Source organism: Haliaeetus albicilla, chromosome 25 (genome assembly GCF_947461875.1).
Source record: "Haliaeetus albicilla chromosome 25, bHalAlb1.1, whole genome shotgun sequence".
Taxonomy (NCBI): Eukaryota; Metazoa; Chordata; class Aves; order Accipitriformes; family Accipitridae; genus Haliaeetus; species Haliaeetus albicilla.
This window is the reverse complement of record NC_091507.1, coordinates 19,742,313-19,761,378: the sequence shown is the minus strand read 5'-3', so window position 1 is coordinate 19,761,378 and position 19,066 is coordinate 19,742,313. Positions and strand designations below refer to the sequence as shown.

The 19,066-nt window shown below is 43.1% G+C and overlaps 1 protein-coding gene across 1 annotated transcript in view; it reads left to right on the top strand.

The window, feature by feature from the left end:
• The first annotated feature begins 2,699 nt into the window (after positions 1–2,699).
• The window catches only part of ST6GAL2 (ST6 beta-galactoside alpha-2,6-sialyltransferase 2), a 51,199-nt gene continuing 34,832 nt past the window's right edge, over positions 2,700–19,066 (top strand). Inside the window, exon 1 of the mRNA XM_069770159.1 lies at positions 2,700–3,011. The gene's annotated coding sequence lies outside the window, so the exon portion shown is untranslated. The remainder of the gene's footprint in view (positions 3,012–19,066) is intronic.

The following is a 19,066-nucleotide window of genomic DNA, read 5'->3' as shown; positions in this document are numbered from 1 at the left end:
GCAGACTAACTCCACCTGCCTTCTGCAGATAAATTTTACATTTAGATGTGTAGGGACGACTCCCACTGCAGTCAATAAAAATTGTGCTCAACCAGCGTTATTTGTCACCAATCCAACTGCCCATTCTGGAAGTCTTTTGCTGAAAGACAGGGAAGACTTCAGGCGACAAGCTCTCCTGATATTGTGTTTAAACTATCTCAGGTTCCCATGTAGAGTATCTTAGTGCTACCGGCTTCCCTGTAATATTCACTTAATTTATGCTATTCATTTACATTCTACTCCAAATTGAAATTCTATTTCCCTGGTATATTAAAAATGAGCCTACTAAAGAACAGCACATTTTAAAATAGTAACAGATGGAGAAGTCTGTAGAGTTCTACAAATTTAGAGTCCTACTTTGAAATTAATTAAATAAATTAAAAAATTGAGTAAGCACTGTCAACCTTTCACTCTGCTTCTTAAAACATGTGCTTATGGTTTATTGTATGAGCCAGCACATAATTTTGTAGACAGATGCAGCAAGCCTGGGCAAAAAGATTAATGGGAAAATATGCATACCTTAATTGCTAATTATGCTTATAAATTTAGATTTTTGAATGAATGCTATATGGGACTATCCCTCAAGCAGCAGTGTGCCCACAGAACCAATCTGTGGATATATCTACATCGCAGTCCCTTTCAATAGCATTTTGGTTGCCTTTATCACATGTAGGTAAGACAACGCATTTGTATCACATCAGATCACACTGATAAATGAGGATTTTTATATTTTTGAAGAAATTAGCTCTAGGTTTGAAATTTGTTTTCACAATGTCCTAGGCCGAGGGGAAAAAAAATGTTATTTTTGTTCATGAATTGCAAAGCAATTATTGCAAAGCAACTTATTTAAATGGAATAAGTAAGTGGATGAATTTCCCTGGGGTTTACAATCATTACTTGCTTTTGGCACGGAGTGTTATTTCAACAATCATATTTTTTTAAGCCGTCAACCTATTCTTGATTGTGTTTTGTCTTCCACATCCTTGTGATGTCACCTCTTAACTTAGCAAACCGCACCTTTTCTACTTTAGTACTAACTGTTTTGATTTCCACGCTCGTTTCGTGGCGTTGAAGGCGTGCCTTTTGCAGGCAGGGTGCTCCGATCACCTTACCCCTTACAAACACGGGCACAAAGAACCGACGGTCTCGGATGCATTTACACAGCCGCTTAACTTGGGACGTAGATTCAGCACATTAAAGGTTCTCTGTCACTGCACTGATGACTTGTACGCGCAGACTTACTTCGACTATTCGCAAAGTAAACTGCCAGCCAGTCCGAACAAAGACAGTAAAACACGCTTTAAGGTATTTTTAGCTCTTCAGCAAGCTGAGAAAGGAGAGCAAGGACCGCACCGCCGGCGTTTCGCTCTCCGTGCCGCTGGAGCGGCGCTGGCAGCACGACAGGGGCGATCGGTATTTACCGTCCCTCCTTCTGCATCTATTTGATCTCTCCTTCCCTTTGTGCTCGCCGATCTAACAGCCCTGTACCGCATTGTTTTCCTACCCGCTTTTACGAGCGAGATAATGTGTTTCTTCTCAGGAGACCTTTAAGCTTAAAATATTTCCTTAATTAACGGAGCCTAATCTTAAAGAGCCAAAGCTGGCTGCGGCGTTTCCACGCCGCGTGGGTGCGGGAATCCCACTCCCCCCCCTCCCGGGGCCGAGTAAAGGACAGTCCTTTCAACTTTCCTGACCGGCCACAGGCAGAGGAGACCCTCCCTGGCCCGGCCGGGCTCCCGGTGCCAGAGCTCGGTGGTACCGGAGACACCCCCCCCCCTCCACACACACACACCCGGGAGACGCTTCCCGACCTCGGCAGCTGCCGCCCCCCCCCCCCCCCCCCCCCCGCCCCGCTTCCCTCCCGCTTTGAACTTCTCCAGCAGAGACCTCCGAAGCTGCAGCCCCCCCCTGTCCCCGGCCGGCGCCGGGGAAGATCCCCGGTCCCCCCCCCCCCCCAAAAAAAAAGACGCAGCGCTGCTTACCGCCTCCCACCCTCCGCAGCTCCCGCCCCTCCCGCCGGGGCCTCCCCGCCCTCCTCTCCCCTTCCCCGAACAATGAGCCGGGACAGCGCTACACGGCCCCCGGGAGCAGCCCTCGGCATGGCCGCTCCGCCACAGAACCCCCCGACCCCGGTTCCCTCCGCCCGGCAACCAGCGCAGCTTCCCGCCCTCACCGCCGCCCCTCACCGCCCGGCTCCGCCCGTGAGGTAACGGGGTGGGTGGGTGTGGAAGGGGGGGCGGGGGGCGTCCCCGCATCCCGGGAGGGGGCTGCTCGGCCGTGTGGCGGCAACCGTTGAGGGGCTGTGTGTGTGAGGGGAGTGTGTGTGTGTGGGGAGGGTGTGTGTGTGAGGGGGGAGGGTGTGTGTGTGTGAGGGGAGGGGGGGTGTGTGTGAGGGGGAGTCTGTGAGGGGGAGTGTGTGTGTGTGTGTGAGGGGGAGTGTGTGAGGGGAGTGTGTGTGTGTGTGAGGGGGAGTGTGTGAGGGGAGTGTGTGTGTGTGTGAGGGGGAGTGTGTGAGGGGAGTGTGTGTGTGTGTGAGGGGGAGTGTGTGAGGGGAGTGTGTGTGTGTGTGAGGGGGAGTGTGTGAGGGGAGTGTGTGTGTGTGTGAGGGGGAGTGTGTGAGGGGACTGTGTGTATGTGAGGGGGAGTGTGTGTGTGGGGGGGGGGCCGTGCCGCGCCCCGCCGCTGCGAGCCGCCCGCTGCCCGGTGTCACCTCCCGGCTGTGGTACCGCTGCGATCCGGCGGGAGCCGGGGGTGCCGCCCGCTTTCCCGCCTCCCCTCTTCCTCCTCCTCCTCCTCCTCCTCCTCTTCTCCGGCTCGGATCCGTCGTCTGCCCGCGCTTTGTGCGTGAGGCGGCCACCACCATGCGGGGGGAGAGGCACCGCGTGGGAAGCGGCCAGGCGGAGAAACCCACGCCGGCCCGGTCGCTGCACCTCGGGGGGCAGGCAGCCCGGTGAGCCCTGAGCACCCCGGAGGTATGTGGGGGCACCCCCGGGTGGAAAGCACTTTTATATAGATATATAATTTTTTTTTGGGGGGGGGTGAGGGGGTGGGTTTCTACTGTGCAGCGTTTGGTGGAAGGCAAATCCTATACGTGAAGCCATATGGATTCTCAGTGGCATATAGCTTAGTGGCTTCTTGGCTTCACAGTTTTCAGGCGTGCAGGGTGTGTTTTTAGTAGGGTTCGCCTGCTCGAGAGGGCTTGAATAGATATGTTTAGAGAAGCAGTGCTTTCCAGGAATTTAAATGAGACCCTTTTTTTGTGGTTGCTTTTCAAGGCTATTCTATTAGTTCTATATTTGCTTTTGCAGATTGCGCTTATAAAGAGTTAGGCGGTCGTATTAGCATATAGAAATCGATATTCTCAAAGAAAAAAAAAAGGTCTCTGCAAATTTACCTCTAATAAGCAGTGTAGATGACTTTTGCGGTCTGTTTATGTATTTTATCAGGAACATTATCATCTCTAATACTCAACTACCATTTGTAGTTTATTCTGTCATGGTAATGTGTTTCCGTTGGTACTAGAAAGAATTTTGATTAGGTTACTCGTTCAAGTAATTTAGTTGATAACTGTTGGAGTAAGATTTAGTCATCTCATTTCTTCATGCGGAGAGAAATGTTAAGTGGTAGGCAGGAGGCAGCAGCAAACCTCAAGGTTAAGGTTTTTGCTCGTTTTTCAATCTGATTTTCCTTTTTCAGTCTTGTAAACTTTCTGAACTTTAACCCTTTGAGATGAAACTTTCCAGGCGTGGCGTCTGCATCCAGGTAATTTTAATACATATATATGTATAGATCTTTTCTTGTTTGGAAAACTCATGCAAAAGTAATTCAGCTGGTTTTGATAGTGTGGGGCTTTTGGATATGGGGAAAGAATGACTACATTTTTTCCATTTAAAGATTAACCTCTTGCAAGTTGTTTTTTTAAACAGGTTTTTGTGTTACTATTTTAAATTCAAAGTATAGTTTAGAGGTATTTTTCCTTCAAGGTGCTTTCTGACTAAAATACTGTTTGACTAGAAATCCTGTGGGGGTTACCTACTGGTTTTCTGTGTGTCTTGCTAAGACCAAAAGCTGCACTCTTGGGAAAAGATGTGCTATTTGTTGCTGGATGAGAAGCTGTGATAAAGGGTCTGGAGGTGAGGTCCTGCCTGTGTATTCAAACCCAAGGATATTTGGCACTGATTCTGCAGCTGACAACAAAGGAGCATCTTGGCAGACACCTCTGCTGAAGCAGGCAGAGCTCCACTTGCCGTTTGCTGGGAAAGTGCTGGATTTGACATCTTGTAAGTGAAGACTTTGAACTATTTGTAGGCAGAAGTCTTCTGTGAAGGAGTTTAGGACCTCCACAACTCCTGATGTGATAGTCAGAGAAGTCTTTTTCTTCTGCGGTTCATCTGGGCAGAGGACAGGATTTCCCAGCATTGTCCACCCTGTGCAGTCAGAGTTGGAGGATGTATACGAAACGTTAAGAGGTTTGTTGCAAAGTTGCAGACCTCTCCATCTGTGTTTTGTGATGTGTTTTCTACTGAGGAAAGGAAAAGAAAGGCTAAACAATAGGGAAAGTGTTATAAAAACTTTATAAAATGAGCTTAAAGGGATGTTAGGATTGCATATGTAAACGTCCCAGTGGAAAGACTATGGATAACGTTATATGTTCACCTTATCTCTGTCCTTCTTTGAAATCTGCAAAATGATTGTTATATACCCTCTTAGATTAAACATAGAGTTGCGCATAAATAAAACCTGGGGATACCATTTCCTGATTTAAAATTAAGAAAGCAAAATAGAAAATAATTGTAATCCTACAGAATCTGTTTGTTTTTTTTTTCTATTTCAGATTAGTGAAATGAGATAAAACAGCATCCTGTTGGTAGCATCCTAATGATTACATTGTGAATTGATGCTGTGTATGTTAGTTACTGCGTATACTAGTGGAGCATGCTGGATTTTACATAAGTTGTTGGAATGCTACTGGTCTATCAGAAATTGTATGCAAATCTCTCTGCGGTAATTTTCAGATTGTGTTTTGGGAACTTCTCTGTATTTGCTAAGCGATTGGCTGGCAGTCTACAGAGGAGTAATTGGGCATATGGTGTTGGCTCATTTTACATGTGTTTAGCTACTGATGGCATTAAAAGAAGCCAAAATATATTAAATAACTCTCTAATATTAATTATCTTGATAAGAAATTCCTGCAAATACTATTAAAATTGCAGCTGTATACCAATGCTGTGTGATCGGTGCGAAGGCAAATCCAGGGAATAGGGTCAGTGGGAAATCTGTTGATCTGCGAAGGTCTGTTGAGATGCTGTTGCTGCTACAAAGAAACTGGGCACCCCTGTGACGCCGTAACTTTGGAACAAAGGCGTAGGAACTTGATTCAAGGATTGGAATATCTGGCTTTTCTGCTACTTTTGTAGTGCAGAAATCATTTTTGTCGAGTAAGACTGTTGGCTGCCTCAGAGTGAAGGTTTACAACCCTTGAATAGCTCTTCCTGGCACTAAGCAGTATCCCTTTCACGCGTTTGAAGTGTGTTAGAAAGGCTGGCTAGTAACATTGGTACTAATGAAGGAAAAAGAAAGAAATTGACAACATCAGATACTTTTCTTTAAATTATTCCCCTTGTTGTTAGTTATTACGAAGCATTAGACTGCTACACTTGAATATAATTAATGTAGTAAATGGTTTATTAGGCACCATCTGAACTTTTGTCTTGTTTAATTATAGAAGCTTAGTGCAGTGGTCTGTGTACAATATTCAGCCCAAATAATTACTTTCAGACTTTTATCTGACCATGGTTATTTTTGGAGCAGCTGCATGCATGGCTTTTCCCTGAACTTTGCACTTTTTAGGCTCTCATTTGCAGTCGTGCCACTACGTTTCCAGTTTGCATAACTAGAAGCAGTTGCGTTGTGATTTTGCTGGTAGTAATTCAGAACAATTGTTCTGCGTGCCATCCTATGGTAATGTGTTTTGATCTTCCTTAAAACTCTATCATTCATGCTTAGGTATCCACCAAACCATGACACAAATGGGTAAGTTAAAATTTTTTTTTTCTGAAAGTTTTTAAATGGTTACTGAAGTTAATAGTATTTCTTCCAGTGACATTGTTTGTCTTGAAAATGATTTTAAGAAGGTAAAAGTAGTGGCATGGGATGAAATCTGTGCCACAAAGAATTTACAGTAAAGGGTTCAGATACAGTGAACCCTTCTTCGTGTGCTTAATCACATACATTAATTCCATAATAAATGCCATCTTCCTCCTGTAGAAGTCACGGTGTCATACTTAGGGTGCAAGATCCTATGAAAAGCTGACTGCAACTACCATATTATACCTGAGAATGATGTAAAAGACTTGGTATTTGTTATTGGTTTTATGAACATTTTGTATTTTAGATCCAGTCTTTTCTAACGGTGCAACTATAGAAAACTGATTTTCTTGATCAGTAACCCTTCTGGGAAAAGCAATTTTGTAAAGAAGTTCAGATTTATTTTTATTTGGTCTGAAAATTTTACATAGACTAGAAAAAAAGTGCTTTGGTAGTTGGCCTTGAGGGCAAAGGATGCCAGAATCATTGTGTTTGTTGTAGGCGTTTTTCTGAGCTCGGCTCTTTCCAGAAGGATAAATGCTTGAAGGGTTAAATGTCAGGGAGCTGTTGCCAGTGTTCTTGATGAGGGTCCTTGACCTTGGGAACTTGCTCCTGACAGTTGCTCTGACAGAGCCTGTTGGTCTACAGGACTTCAAAGCCCCCTTTGACACCGGTCACTTCAGAGAGACCAAATCTTCCACGTTGCTGAAGACGGCCGGAGGTTGGGTGGGAGCTGGGGAAGTGGAGCAGAGCTGGGCTCTGAGATGTGGTGGTCTGGGTTGCTGTTACGTTTCATTTGAGACGTGACCCTACGGCTGGTTGTGTTTGCCATCACATTGTGCTTTCTGGAAGGTGGCACTTCAGAAATCTAAATGTAAATGAAAAGTAAATGTTATTCATTGCATAGCTCTGCGATTGTCATCGGAGTCGGATTCACCGCAGGTTTTGTACAATCCACTGTTTATTGTATTAAGTTGTATAAATACTATCTGAGATTAGGGTGTTTTTTATAGCTAGAGTTGTGAAACGACTGCGAGTGCTCTCTGGGGACGGAACACAAAATCATGTGAACCAAATGGCTGTTAACTGTAGAAAGGAAAGTTTCTTCTTCCCTTGTGATATGTATCTGTCTGGGTGGAAGATATGTAGCCCACCAGATATGGAGGACTTAGTGAGATGGAGTGATTTGTTCTGCAACTTTGTGAATCCATTATGTCATTGATGGAGCCAAAGGTCTGGAGGATGTAAAAATTTGATGAGGGATCTTTATAGGATCCTCAGCTTAAAGTAGCTCTGCAATGCCAAGTACTGTATTTAATTTTGGTAGCGGATTTGCCTTTCAGTCCGTCACTGGAAGGACTGCTTTTGGACTGGTCACTGTCATGTCTGCCCCTCAGCAAAGGCCCTGATCCTGTCTCTACTGCCCACGATGTTCTGTTTGAGGGACAGGGACCTAAGTACATACCTTCTGGGTATAAAAATGTAGCGATGTGCTCTACAATCACGGTGCAAAATGCCCTCAGTCTTTGCATAACCGAGTAGTGCAGAATTTGACATTCTTTTCCAAGGCTGATTCCTAGATAAGAAGATGCTAGGTCAAGGTGCCGTTTCAACACAATGCATTGCAAATCTGAAAAATGTTGTAGATATTTTATAATTCACCACGCAGACCAGGAGGTGTTTGGCTCTGGACTGATAACGGGGTATTGGGCTGTTCACCCTTATACTGTGGCAGGGAATGGAGGTCACTAACAAATGAAAGCTGTTACCATCTGATGGCTGTTTAGTCACCTGTGAAATGTGCTTTCTAATAGACGGGCTTCCACATCATAGGAGCAGCCACTGCAATTAGATGAGCAGAGCCAGCCCCCTTGTTGAAAGACTCGTTAGAGTGGCTAACAAGCACATCACGCCTCATCTTAGCCTCAAACCGATCCTGCCAGTTAAGTGTTTCCAAACACAGCATAGGGACCCTTGATTGCTCATCATGCTCTGTCTGCTGGTGGAGAAAGAGCACGTTTTATTGTCGGAGCTGTTGGCCTGTCTCTCCTAGAAAGGCTTAATCTGTAAAAGCAGAAAAAAAAAAAAGTAGAGCCTACAGCAGCATCCATGAGGCCCTGGCTCCATGGGAGTAAGTTCCTTGCAAAATGTTCAAAGGCTTCATGGGGTTTAGGATTTCATCCTGTGGAAGCGTTATAGAGGGCACCCGGTATCTCCCAGTGAAGCTAATCATGTCCAGACTTGATAGTAGTTACTGACAAATTGGCTGAGAAGTCAGTGATTAATTTTAACAAATGAGTTTTCTTTGAATGCGAGATCACGCATGCCAATTATAACAGTATGCCTGTGATAAAATTAGGGATTTTTTTTTTTCTTTAAGCTTCAAATCTGCTGGTGACTGATTATTTTTTCCAGTGTCTTAAAACAGCTATGTTTTGTGAGGAGTGTCATTGCAGGGGGGGAGGAGGACATGGACGACCAGAAGTGCTCTTTCTCCCCCAAAATACCCTAAATATCAATGAAATGTTCAAGGTGGTCACAAAATTCTTTTCTAGCAGTTACGGAGTATTTAATATATTGTATCATACAGTCTGGAAGGTGTCTAGTGTGTTCAGTGAACTACAGGTCTGATACCTTGTCCCGTAAAATCAGTAAAAAGTCTTGAACTGCCTTTAAGTGGGCTTTGGATCTAGACCCCTGTTGAGTATTAGTTTGTATTCCAGCTGCAGGCTCCTTTCAACAGGAGACAATAAACTTGGGTGGTAGGAAACAAAGCTCCTAGCAAATATACAGGAATTGGGTCATATTTTGATGTGTTGAAGAAGCTGGTTTTAAAACAAAGCCTGCTTGGGCTAAATACATCAGGAGGCATTACAGAGGAAGCATTAAGAATAAGAAGAGTGCCGGAATTTTTTGAAGAAAGCAGTGTACACTATGTGATTTTTTTAATTTTTTTTTTCCCCTTAAAGGTTGTGGTGCTAGCATAGAAATTGCATTAGAGGTACATAGACAACAAGCCTTATTTCTTAAGAACACCAGTGTGGTTTATAGGAAAATCAAGCAGTGACATGTTTTCAGACATTTAACTTGGATATAGTCTTGCAGATGGATGCAAGGGCACAATCTAACTACCTTGACTCCCCACACAGACCTTTTATTAGCACAGCTGAAGGGCACAGAATATCAAGGGTGGTTTTACACTGATGAGTTCGCATGACTGTAGCAGTGTGGTGTTGACATTTTCTTTATAATATGCTGCCTTTTTTTCAGAAGCTTATCATTCACCCATAAAACACATGTTCTGATTTAAAGCATAGTTAAAAGGTCTACTTAGCGGAAGGAGAAGTTTTACTAAGTATAAAAATGATTGCTTTGACAAAAAGGAGAATAATGTGGCATTAACAAAGAGAACTCACTTTTCCTTTTTTTTTTTTTTTTTTTTTTGTTTAACATGCATAACTCTTGGTATGCTTAGATTTAAAAGACATTTAGAAGAAGACATTTAGAAAACGGGAAGTCCCTTAAAAGATTGTTTCTTTCATTATCTTGACAAACCTTGAAAAGTAGTTTCTGTGCCTGCATAGTGATTATGTTTCAGAAACAGTTCTTAGGGGTTTTATTATGTGCTGAAACATATGTTTATAAAAAAGACTATAACCTAGTGGAAAAAGTGTCTTATAATAATAAACCTGTCGATGGGCCATATGCTGCCATCAGTATGCTTGAAGAAAATAAATTCTTCTACAAGTGTTAAGTAAGTTTACAGCCTGAGTGTTAAGTTAGGGTCAGACTGTGACTGGCCCTCTGTGGATTGAGAGGGGGAGGAAAGTGCATACAGATCCTCCTCATGCTCTTTTCGTTAGCTCACGCAGTGGCCAGCGAGATGGAGCGGGGTAGCACCCCTTCCCAAAGGGCAGTGGAGGCAGGAGCTCCGCAGGAGGCTGCGAGAAGTCCTCCTCCGGCAGCTTTCCTTGGCATTCCGCAGGTTTGTGCTGAGCCAGCACAGGGCTGCGTGTTTTCCAAAACTTGGCTGAGCTTTGCGTGGTCTCTCCCGAGAAGAGCAAACCTCTGAGGTAGATTATCTGCATTTAAAAGGTGACAGAACAGACATATGAAGGCAGTACAAATGAAAGAGCTCTGATGAATATGCAGTTGGGTAAGATTTTTTTTTTGTGCTCCTATCGCCATTTTTGTTTTTTAAATGTAGGTGACATGGTCGTTGCAAAGTCTTTTGTTTCTGAAGAGCAAAAGTAAGATGCAGTAGGTCAAAGGATGTGTCATTCTTAAAAGGCACTTCTGTGTGGGATCAGTGTTTGGTAAATGTAGATGCTTTCAAGCCTATTCTGCTTTGGATGCACTCGCATAGCTCCTGTGAATGGGAGTCATGCATGTGTGCATCTCAAAAAGAGTAGGTCTCTGCACAACCAAGGCACTTTCTATGTAGAAACATACTTCACTGAGAAGTGTTTTTAATGGCCTAATGTTTTCCACCACTGATCAGCTGTGCACTGCTTGTTTTCCTGGCAGCTTGGCAGGTGATAGTCATTGTCAAAGGAAATATCAGAGATTAAGGAGAATTGTATAAAGTAGTTGACCATGCTGAAGGCTGTGTGAAGAGATACATGAGGTTGTCATAGTATCCATTATCAAAATCAGGATTGTGAACAGAGCAGTCCCCACCAGCATCGAATTCCTTACCCACAGTCTTTCCAGGGTTCACCAAAGCTTTTAGTTTGCTCAGAGGAAATTTGCTTCTTGAGGGCTGCGATCTTCCCCCTGGGTTTTCCTGCCCAGAAGTCTAATGAGGTATATGTCGTGTCTATGTGTACGAGGCTCCCAGGCTAGAAGAGGGCCTTGGAGACCAAGGGAGTGGAGCAGAGAGAGGGAACAAGCTGCAGTAGAAGCACCCAGACCCCAGCACAGAGTTTGCAATCACCGTGGAAATGGACGTGGAAAATAGATTAGATCAGTAATCCATGGAGGAGAGGGTACTTGGGAGTTAAGCAGGTGTTCCCTGGGAAACTTTTTGGGCACATCAGAGAGTAAGGCCAAGTATGGATTGAAGGAATAGTAGGAGGACGACAAGAAGTCTGGGGAGGAAACCATCTGTGCTTGGGGTGTGCTTACCTTTCCAAGAGAGGCACTTTGGTACTGGCAAGGCTTGGAAGCACCCTGGGACCATTTCTCTTCAGCCTGATGAAATGTAGCTCCCCCACAGACACTGTAAAGTCCAGCCAAGTTCTTACGCCCAGTTGGACCTGAGGGAAGGGTCCTGAGCTTTGGTGCTGCCTCCTGAGCACAGTTGATGAGGTGACTGAGGAGCCTGCAGTGGGCCAGGCTGGCTTGCCTATGGTATATGGAAGCCAACATGTGGTGTTAACAACTGCAGCGCTCAGAATTTGCACAAACCCACATTCAGTAATAAAATAGCCTGCCACTAGTCAAAGGCACCAGTAGTAGCCAAGCAAATTTGGAATGTCTAAGCCAACCATTTTTAAGTTATGGTGAGCCAAAAAAAATTAGGAAACAGTCCAAGAAATGTAGAACACCTCACTTCTCTGGAACTCTCGTATCTCCAAGATGCCTTGGCCGATCTACCTCAAAGTTTCCAGAGAAGCTTTCCTTGGCACAAGACCATGACTGTGAAATTTCATGTGACTGGGTTTTACTTTGTTGAAGTTATGAAGGTTAAAACCAGAGTTTGTTATAGAAAGCTAATCTCTCCATTAGAAATATTTCTGCATAGTTGATATTCATTCCATTGTAATTGGTCACTGCTATTTCTTGTTCAGGCTGATAGTATTTTTGCTATTTATTTTACTTTTTTTTTTTTTAAAGGATAAATTCAAAGCAGTGTAGGTTGGAGCCAAATTGTGCGTGGCTGTGTATAGGCATACATGGTAAGGCAGAAGCATTAGCCCTATATCCACTGGAGAAGAAGTCATAGTAGAGTGCTACTCCCACCTGACTATCACTGGAGAGCTTTTTGGAGTGTCTGGTTTGAGAGCTCGCTGTTTAATACAGCTTTTCCCTCTCTGCTTGGTAGAAGAGAGTGTTTCTGTTGGCCTAGTTATACTCTCACCTCCAGGCGAAAAATGTTTCTGGTTGATGGCCATCTTGTCATTCAGGGTTTCCCTAGTGGCAGTTCCTGCTGTGGAAGCCATGAAGGTGGCAATAGCCTAAGACTGGGATCAGTGTTCTCCATGTGTGCTCTTGAGCTGCTCTTCATTGTGTCAAAACATCTGTAGCCTGAAACGTCTAGCTGCCAAAATTGCAAAACTTCAGATAGGCATTAGAAAATACAGAGAAAATGTTTGTGGGCTTGGAAATGCGTTTTATTTTTCAAGTTAGGGGCACCTTAGCTGTGACTTAATTCTGTAGAGGAGTGAGACCTGGTTGTGCACCAGCCCTGTCCTCTGCTCTGGGTGCTGTTTTCTGAATGATGTGAAGACCAAAGTACGCCATTGCAGATACACGCTATTGTTAGATGGAGCCACATGAGCAAAGGTCTCTAAATACACTGTATTTAAAGACACTGAATTAATCTGACTGAGTCACTTCATAGATGGAGCGAGCAGGGCTGGAACAGATGTCAGGCTGGAATGAGCCCTCACCCCGAGGCAGGGGCTGAGAGTGTTTGAAGTCGATGCTCAACTGTATTTTTCTTTCCGGGGCTCAAGTTTAAAAGCACCAGGAAAGACTCGGCAGAAGCGAGGAGATGCTGCTCCTGGAAGAGACAAGGTGCTGTTGACCAGTGTTTGGTAGGACTTTCTTTCAGGCCTGCTGAGCTCTGCATCTCATGAGGCCAGGAGATGCTCCATGTCTGTGCAAGGCACAGGCTTTGTCCTGTTTGCCATCTGTACATGGCCCTAGCATCTGTAGCAGAGGGAGGTTACTGCTTCTTGCCTAACATATCCCACACCAAACATACAATTGTCTGTCAAGATATAGTAGATTATCATGGGTTAATTCCTGAAAAAGGGTGTCTGCATAAAATACCTGTCAGAAGGTTTTCTATTTGCTCAGGCGTTTTATTATTAGGAACACTAAAAAGACCAACAGAGCCAGCTAAAAATCAATCTGCCACTATATAGGCAGCCAATGAGAAGAGCGCGGGGTGGGTGTAATGTGATCACAGCTACTTAAACCAGTGATCAGATATACTGCTACAGTCTGCAAAAGCTGCAAGCGGTAGAGAAACCCCGCTGAAAACTCCTGGACCACGGAATTAAAATAATTAAGCCTTGCAGTCACTGGAATATAAGTTGCTCTTGCAAGGTCGTCGTGAGATAAATAAGGGCACAGCTAGAGCACGCTGTATATGTGGAACTTTGCTTTTGTCCTGTGGGACACAGAGACTCTTTGTTTTTTAAAACAATAACTAGTCACAGTTGAAAGTGCCCTGAGGATTCTTCAGGTGGTGATAGCACCAAAACCACAGCCATCCAAGAGAAAATGCAAAGCAAAATACATAGATAGGAGGATGCATCTTTTGATTCCTAAGCTAGCTCAAGCATCGCTGCATGGCATGTAGTGCTCTGCATAGAGACTCCCTGAATGATTTCTTCAGTAAGCGAGGCCCCCATGGAGGAGATCACCTCAATGAATTTTTATCTTCTTGGCATTTCTAGAAATAGCTTGTCTGCGCTCTTCAGACTGCAGAGCCGCAAAACTTCAAGTTACTACTGGTGCTACTCCATCCTGTACTTGCAGGTGAAAGTTCCAAGGAGTCTCATAAACTCATTGCACAAGCTGAGAGAAGGGATAGAAAACTACACAGCCTGTAATACTGCGATATTATAGTATTGTCTACTGCTGCAGTAACCCCTGCTGTGTTTGGAAGGTCTCAGGCATACCAGTACCATGTCTAATCAGTCAAGCAGCCAATAGTAATTCATAGCCTTGACTGCTGAGAAATTCAGCATGGCTAAGATAGATATCTGATCCAGCTCAAGAAAGAAGCGCAACAAAGTAAAGGCCTCTTTCTACAGTAGTTTGCTTTTTGATAGTGCCACTTGAACCCTGTTTCTGAATTTGCTCACTTATTTTCTAAAGAATAGTTAAAAGGTATGACACTTTAAAATAATTAAAATACCCCCCATTAAATCCTTGATATTATTTCCTTATTTACTCACTTTTAACATTTTAAGTAAATGAGGCAGAAACATTAACAGCCAGCTGTGCAAAGACAATAAAGCTGTTAGAAGGACACTGCTGGAGTTTTGTGACTCAAAACTGTATTGTAAGTGCAGAAAGCACCCGGTAAATATGTGTGATAGAGTATGAAGTCTTCCTTACCATTGGATTAAAGTCAGCCTCTTTATACGTGATTTCCACCCCCCCCCTCCCCCGAATTGTTTGGAATCAGCTATAAAGCAGAATTGCGGTCAGTAACAGGAGAGCAACAAGAGTTGCTCATTTCCCCACTGCCTGTTTCTCAGAAAGTAATATTTGATACCACATCAGTTCCACTGTGGTTTTGGGATACAAACCGAAATGGAGTTTTTCATTCAGATTCGCTAAACAAAACAGTTACATTTTTGTTCTTTGAAATGCAATACCTTTTTAAGCAAAAGGTTCCCCTCATTTTCTATCCATCTGAAGTGAGGTTACAAAAGAAGAAAATTGCAAGTCCAATGTATGAGAAGTACTTGGGGAAAATGTCAAGTGACTTGGAAACAGGCACGCTGAATAGAAGTGTCATCAAGAAAAAGACAGATTGGGTCAAGACTTGCAGCAGCAGTGACTGGTTCATAGGTCTTGGAGATGGTTCAGAATAGGGATGCTACTTCTCCTGAGGTTTTGGAAATCAAGAGGTGGTTACAGTGACATGGTGATGCTGGAGGAAACACATGACTGTAGTCTGGAGTCATCAGTCACTGGCCGAAATGCTGGAGAAGTAGTAGCTGTAGAGACCGTACATAGAGTACATAAAGTATGTATTATATTAACAATGTTACATTTTCCAAGAAAGGCAGTGCCTTTAGAAAGCAAATGTTGTGTACTAAAAGTCTATTTTTCCCCGATTCTCTGATGCCCAAGCTGAGTGAAATTGATTTTAAACTAAAGACATGAATGTGCCTGTTTCTTACAACAGTGTGTTTGGCAGAAAAGTGATATATTAGAATTCACATAAACTTGGATTCTCCAACTCCTGCAAAGGAAAGTATATATGTTACCCACTGACGGAAACGGGGGCTCTACAGCGTGCCCTTGGGCATGTTCTATTTAAGTGGCTTCAAGAGATGTGATTATTCTTCATGTGCATGTTCACACTTGGTTTCTTTATGGAGACAGTGACATTTACAGTATCTGCAGTCTGGAATACTGCTTTTGCCATAGCTTTTAATGATTATCTCCGTTTACTAAAAAAAAACTAAACGGAGACCTTGGCATGGCGATGGCATGGAAGGTTTAGCAGAAACAAATTGTTACCTGCATGTGGTGGTAAAGTTAGAAAACACTTTAAAGAGTAATCAAGGTTCCCATCTGCTTCATCTGAGCCATACAAATTCTTTTCCTTTAATTTCTCTTCCCTCATGGTATAAAACTACGTAAGTCTGCTCATTCTTTCATCAGAAATGATTCAGACCTGAGGGACACTTGTAATTTGGAAGTAATTAGTAAATAAGTCAGATAAATACTATCCATTGAGAATTGTGAAAGCACATTGGATAGGATTCTTAAAGAGCTGTATCAAATTTGAACAATTAAAGCTTAAAAAAATTATCAGTAGTTAGCATGATAAGTCCATTTCATCATAAATTAGTTACTGTTAATAATTTCTGCTGCTTTCGGAGCAATCTGAAGAGATTTAGCAATCTCAAAAAGTAGTTAAAATAGAAGAAAGAGAAAATCTGTAAAAGTACAGCATCTTTAGACTAAAATGTGGCAGTATCCAGCTACCTGATTTGCAACATGAACTTGGGGTGCGCGCTGGCAGTCAGTGCTTGTGTGCAAATGCAGTCAGTGGGGTTCTGCATCCAGAGCTGGACCTCAGGTCTGCGGGAGTGGGTGCTCCCTCCTCCCCAACTACCTTTAAATAGTATTTCTTTTGGTTCTTCTGGGGCACAACGTATTGTCTGCTTGTTTGAGAAAAGCTCAGTGGTGCTCACTTTCTTGTGCTGAAGTCAAAAACCCCCAGCTCGTGTGGCTGCTACTGTTCACAGAATTGGGCTCTTTAAGTGGAAAAGCAGAATGCGGCACAAGATATGTTTGAATAAATGTGGTTTGTAAGTAGAACAGTCTACCACTGCTTGTAAATTCATCTTAAAATCTTTGTATTCCTCTACTTAAATGTCACTTCAGGATTGTGAGATGCTACAGGATTCTGCTGTAGCTTCGTGTCAGCGCAGGGGTGGTGGGGTAATGGGAACACAGAGAGCTGTGCCATTCCTCCCTGGGAATAACCTGTTGTCTCTCACAGCCCTCCAGGGTCTGTTAGAGGTAATACCAGATTTCATATTTGGGGGTTTTATATCATACAGTTCACTATAGTTACTAAAAGTACTATGAAATTGTACAAGGCATTAAAATAAAGTACAAGTTACAATGAATTAAGGAAATAGACTATTCCTTCTGCTCTATTGGATTGGTAAATTTTGTTTGATCAGTTCACCAAACTGGATTTGGTGATTGGTAGGTTTACCTCTAGTGGCAGGTTTCCTACCAGTGAGCATGGATTACCAGCACTTTGCTATCCTACCTCATGTCCAAATACAGATTCACAAGCATTTTACTCTTTTGCCACAGCAGAGCAGGCACAACAGAATGTTTTGCACGGATACTGAAAAATCTGAGAAGTTCGGAGTAGACTGAACACAGCTGAACACCAGAACAAGAGTCTCATCACTGCTTGGCATCATTTATGATTGCTGCCAGTATATCTTTTTGCATTTTTATACCCCTATTTAGCATGAACTTCAATGCGCTTTTCTCCAAGAGTTAAAAAAACTCCAACTTGATGAAAGTAGGAAAATTTTGCTTTGCTTGCAGTCATCCTGTGTAGTATACCCTATACCTGCTATAGCAGCTTTAACTGTTAGTAAAACATCTCTACTAACATATGCTGACTAGAAATATAGATGCAAATGAGGAAATAAAAGCAAGACTCATGAAAATGTTTGAAACGTTAAGCATTAGTTTTTAGATCAGACTAAATGTTGGGGTTTTTTTCATTTGTTTAGTGTCTGTATGGAATTGAAGCAGGACTAAACCCCATCAACAGAATAGCTTTGACAGGATTGGGTGTTGCTAAGGAATCAATCTACGTTAAAACAAAGATTTCTTTTTCAGAACAGTCTCTTTTTATGTTGGCAGAGAAAACCTTCCTCTGATTGATTTAGGGCAGTGGATTGGCTTCACTTTATTACTTGCCCTCTGCCTTTAGCACTTAAAAGCTGCAGACATGGATTGGGGCTGTATTATGCTAGGCAAGGGGCAAAACCACATCAAAGTTCATCTCCAGCCTTGTGAACTTTTTTCCTGATTCTACAAAGTGTTGGCTTGAGTGTTCCTAATAGCCTTCCTAAATGGCAGATGGTGCCACGGTGAGGGAAAACTCATGTTTTCTGGGAAGGCCATGAAGCTGAAGAGAATCAAGCGCTGTCTCAGAAGGGAAAGCAAGCAGGCAAGTATGCTGGGGGAGCATGGGCAGACCCCAGCTACTCCTTGCCACAGCCGGGAGGGAGTCTGTTCCCATGGGTGCTGAGTTGCCAGTGTGCAGCAAGGGAGAAGAGGAGAGGAGAGGGAGAATTTCAGATGTGTCTGACATCTTGCTGAGAGGACAGCTATACTCTGTGCCAGGCAAGAGGATGCAGTTCATCTGCATCTTCTAAGCAGATGCATCTGCATCTTTTAAGCAGAGAGTGCAAAAGATAGGTAGGGGGTTTGCATGTCTTGGCTGCTTAAAGGCAGTCTCAGAAGGAGAGCTTTTTAATGAAATCAGTGATATTTCAAAGGCCTGCCTGTTGGCTGAACACCAAAAAAAAGACGTAGCCAGCATTTGAAATACTAACAAATATTTTAATGAAAATTTTGTGAATCTCACCTGTTGAAGAATTGAAGGAAGGGAATATATTACATGTATACTGATTAGCTTCAGACTTCAAAGCCAGTGTTCAAATGGAGACTTTCCTCTAGAGGTAAAGGCATGTCAACAACCTCTGCCAAGTATCTTAGTAAGAAAAGCATTTACTCTTTCACAGATTCATCTGTAGTAGCCTGTAGATCTCAAAATACAAGGTTTTAGATTCCATTGTCTCTTACGATGGTGAGAATTAGCATCAAACGGTAATTCCACAGTTGTATCCAGTGGGGATGGGCTCAGAATCTTATCCCGTCATTTCATTTTTATAACAAAAACAACTAAGGCAAATAATCTTGCAAACTAGGCAGCTCTGTCTTGCTTCTCACTTACCTCAGTTTCTCACTTTTTTCATCATGTCAGAGCTTTCAGAGAACCTAATTTTTTTTCTGCTACCTTCCAGCTTGTGAAGTCGTTTGTACTTGTAGGGAGCAAATAGCAAGTGCTGGGAGAGAAGACTTATTGTGCGCTGCACATGGGCAGTAATGACTGCACAAAGGGGAAAGCTATGAAGAATCCAACCAACAACCTTGATTTAATTGTCAGTATTCCTCATACTGGTTTCACGATGGTACTTCTTAGAGATCCTGTTTCTCTGCAAAATTTCCAGACAGGCAGGATTCAGGTTCCAGTGTTTTGTGTCGGGTTATAAACAGCTGTATCTCCCACAGAAGAGATTTCTGTTGATCTAGTCATAGTTTAAACTAATATTGCCCTGAGCCATGCATAAAACAGTGCCAGAATGGAGAAAAGAAAGAAAGAAAGAAAAAAAAGATTTTAAATACTAATACCACATTATTTTGCTTTATGAAGCCAAACAAAACATCCCAGCTAGTGTAGGTTGGCTTATAATCA